The following is a 4769-nucleotide window of genomic DNA, read 5'->3' as shown; positions in this document are numbered from 1 at the left end:
ACGCTGACATCAAAAAAAAGGAAAATTATCAACGAAGATAATAGTAAATTAGATAAAGCTTTTAAAATTTTGGATTCGGCGGCATCGGCCTCAGCTGAAAATACTGAAAGTCAATCATTTGGACAGTTTGTTGGAAAGAAATTAGAAACATACAACCAACAAGTTAGAAGTATTGTGCAATATGAAATGTCAAATATTTTATTTAAAGCAGATTCTGGATATTTTAATCAACAACTAACATCAACTTATCAAAATAACCACTACCGTTATAATTCTGATCCATCAAATTATAATTATAATCCACATAATTATCCGACAAACATACACACTTCACTACCACACACATTGCCAGCTCGTGAGACTAATATTACATCTTTCCCAGTACCACAAACATCACCAGCTACAATTACACAGACATCTTCACCACATCCATCACCTGCAAATACTTATTATAATTATAATCCACATAATTATCCGACAAACATACACACTTCACTACCACACACATTGCCGGCTCGTGAGACTAATATTACATCTTTACCAGTACCACAAACATCACCAGCTACAATTACACAGGCATCTACACCACATACATCACCTGCAAATACGTATACCTCAGAAGAATTGGATTTTAGTGACATTATGTAGTGTGATTATATTTATTTTTTTAACTTTGAATAATATTTTGTATTTTGTTGATTTTTATTAAAGATGATTTTTTTTTTTTTTATTTATTTGATTTTTTATGTGGCAAGTAGCTGTATTTTTTACAAATTTATTGTAATCTTTATATTACATTTTTGATATTATGTAATTATTATTTAATTTTGTGAGAAAAAAAAAATTTTTTTATTTTACTTTTATCAAGAAGTTTTAATTTATTTTTCACTTTGAATATTACTTTGTATTTTGTTGATTTTAATTAAAGTCTACAGATGATTTTTTTTGTTTATTTATTTTATTTTTATGTAGCTATATTTTATGCAAATTTATTTTAATTTTAATATAATATTTTTACCTGGATGTTATCTTTTAAAACATCAATAATTGCTTCACACACTTCAGGAACTATGTTGCTTATAACTTACGACACAAATGTCGCCCAGTGGAGATATTTTGTCGCCTAGTTGACTGTATTTTTAAAGACTGTGCGACACACAATTTATTAAAGAAGAATTGTTATTCTATGTAAAAAAATAGATAATTCTGATAATTAGTTAATACTTAATGATGACAAAACATTTTGTGGGTAGGTCTAGGTAGGTACATATAACAATGGCCATAATATTATCGATATTAAATACAAAACGTATTGTAGAATATGATAAAATTAATTATAATAATATTTATAACAATAAGCGTAAACTTCCAAAATGTGTAAAAATAGCCACCAATAACAATTCACGAGACGACTGCGGTCTGCGACGACGGACGAGCTACGGTCGACGGTTCACGGTATTATCAATAATATTAATTTATAGTTATTTAACATATTTTGCCTTGCATTGTGACAACTACTGGCGACGTCCGTAAACCGTGGCTGCATAGCAATAATAAGAATTGTTATCGATTAACTAAAATCAAGACCAGCGATAACTGGTAAGTAGGTACCTTAATAACAGTTATAGATTAATATTTAATTATATTATGTATACTTAATACATAATACTTTAATAGTATAATACCATTGTTTATAAATACCAGTATTTATAATACATTTATAATACATAATGGAAAATAATGGAAATAATAAAAACATTTAAATTATGATTTTATATAGATGGCTAGCTGGTTTTTTTTCTGAATATACAATAATCATACTTTCTAGTATTAAATATGGAATGCAATATATTATATCAATGGGTTATGGCCTTATGGGTCACAGAAAAATCTCTTTATTTAAATTGACCGTATTATTAATTATTATTGTACAGCAGTCGTGATTACCAAACCCTTATTGTCACCATTAATTTCATAGTTTTAAGATGATCTATGATACGATATATTTTTATAATACAAAATCATAATTTAAATAGTTAAAAATTTTCTTTAAAGAATATAGGTAGTAGTTTAAAGAGTATAGGTGTAGTATATAATATACATTTTATAAGCAATTTTCAATTAATAATTCTTTAATTATTACATTTTAGCTTAATTCAAATTCAAACCACTATGGCTAAACGTATTACAGACTTTTTTGGAGTACCCTCAAAAAAACAAAAACCATCTAATCCTGAATCTTATATTTTACCTCAACATTTACCAGCTGAAACTTCAATTCTAATACTTATTTTACTATAAATCAAGTAGAGCCAGTAGAGGGTATAATTGATTGTCCTCCATCGAGTTCATCATCTTCATTCTCTACAATTGAGCCCGTTGAGGTACCACTTCATGTTTCTAATTCGAACAGCGTTAATTCAGAATGGTACAAAGGGTCCAAGTTAGATGCTGATTGGTTAATTCAAACATTTGAATTTTTAAAAAAAGTAAAATTAGGAAAACGATCAGGTATTCAATGTATTTTATGTTTTAATCACATTTCACAAGCTAAAAAGTTGTCTCGCAACGGACAAGTTCCAATAGCCGACGGAGTTAGATGTGATGGAAAAAAAGAACTTATGAGAATTATAGACCATTTAAATAGTGACGCTCATAACGCTGCATGTTGTGCAGAAAAAACTCAGCTACTTTGGATGTCACAATCAGATAAACATCCTTGGGTAAAACTTTTAAAATCTCACGAGTCGGAAGTTGTTACCAATTTAATTGAGTTGGCTATTGATGTTCATAACGACAGTAGAATAATGACCTTGTCTGCGAATTCTTGGCCATCCAGGTCACTCTCTAAAATACATTCTGACGCTCAAATTTCAACTTATCGCGAACATGGTTTAGACTCAGATTTTGTTAGTTTTAATCCTTCTGGTGCTATCTTACATTATAAAGATCCTAATATCTATCGTGAAATGTTAGATATAATCGCGGAAATTGTTATGGAATCTGTATCAGAAGAGTTGAAAAAGTCTATTTGTTTCTCAATTCAAATCGATGGATCAGTTGATAAATATTCAGTAGACAATAAGTTTATCACCGCTCGGTATTTAGACGAAACAAATGCTATCAAAAACGTTTTCTTAGGTGAAAGCCATTCAAGCAAACGTGGTGCAGAATTATCTTCTATTAAATAAATTATGACTTTTTTATAACTTTTACCTACCTACCAATTACTTCTTTATTTTTAATAATTATGAGGGGTAAACATGAATTTATTACCTACTATAATTGACTATCTATTTTGAGTAAGCATATTTTTGTCGCCCAGTCAAAAATCCTTAAAAAATGCACTGAAAACCTATGTAATAATAATAATAATAATAATAGATATTATTACGAAGTTTATATTATTATCTACATTATGTCATTATATTATAATGAAATTTTTATTGGTATTCACTATGACTATATAGCAGCTCTCGTAAGATAAAACGTAGTGGGTTATAAGTTATTGTCCTACGTAACGTAATTACTGAAAAATAGATAGGAAGTTTAGGATATACTAAAAAAAAAATATGAGTTGATTGTGAAATAGTGAGAAAAAGTGAAAAAAAAAAGCGAGTCACTAGAAAGCCCGAGTCAGCGAATCCCCGCGAACGTGTATTGCACGGCGAACACGCGACACCCGAGCATAATACTCGACGCAAGACGATAGCAACTAACGAGAATTATTTCAATAAACCATTATACGAACAAGAACAGTCGCTAGCCATAACAAGTACGAAAATATGTCAATAACTAACAACTATTTTATGATAGGGTAGGAAAAAGTTTATAATTTGTATGTTCAAAATATAAAAAGTATACATATATAACTGTAGACAATAGTATCTTCGTATATAGAATAATATATTCACTGTTTGATATCTTCCTCTGGCTCACGCGCAATATGGACGAAAAAATTATTTACTCAAAATCATTTTTCTTTTATATTAAAGAGATCACTTGTAAATTTAAATGATATCTAAATCGATTTTAGACAATATTTAGACAAATTGATCTGTCGGTATTGATATATCGGTTTTGTGATTTATGAATATTGATTACACACAGACAGAAGTTAGTGCGTTATACTACTCATATGCATCATCAGAATCAGAATCGGTTAGTTTCAAGGTGCATGAAGAATGAATTTAAAACAGTCATATTTTTTGTTTCTAAATCTTCATCAAATTCAGCATTCAATTTGTCATCTTTTTTCCATGTTAGAAAAGATTCTTTACTTAAAACACAATCCTGATAGAGCTTATGGAACAATCTTAATACCATTCCTTGTAGAAAAACAGTGATATTAATAACAAATCTAAAAATTAAACAGTTGGTAACTTACCTTCAGGATATTCAAATACAGCAGACATAATTTGAATTCCGTACAGACATTCCACTTCCCTTGCACAAATTTCAGAATCTGGAAGTGGTTCAGAATGAATATAACGAATTAACAATTTCACATGATGATGATCAAAGAAATTTTCATATACAACATTTGAATCTATAAGTTAAAAATTAATATTAAATAATCGAGTAACTATTTTAGTATAATCGCAGAAGAAATGACTTACACAAACATTCAATGATAATAGCTATAGTTAATGCTCGCATAAACTGAGGGTATTTTAATATTTCTGCACTGATATTAGTCTAAATTTAAAATAATAAAGTTATTTTATAAAAATGTTTATTATCAACATGTAAAATACAAAATACAATGT

The 4769-nt window shown here is 28.6% G+C and overlaps 1 pseudogene; it reads right to left on the bottom strand.

The window, feature by feature from the left end:
- Window positions 1-4044: 4044 nt before the first annotated feature.
- LOC100570796 overlaps window positions 4045-4769 on the bottom strand; it is a 2424-nt pseudogene continuing 1699 nt past the window's right edge.

This window comes from Acyrthosiphon pisum, chromosome X (assembly GCF_005508785.2).
Source record: "Acyrthosiphon pisum isolate AL4f chromosome X, pea_aphid_22Mar2018_4r6ur, whole genome shotgun sequence".
NCBI lineage: Eukaryota > Metazoa > Arthropoda > Insecta > Hemiptera > Aphididae > Acyrthosiphon > Acyrthosiphon pisum.
Note: the sequence above shows the minus strand (reverse complement) of the source record. Positions and strands in the feature narration are given on the sequence as shown.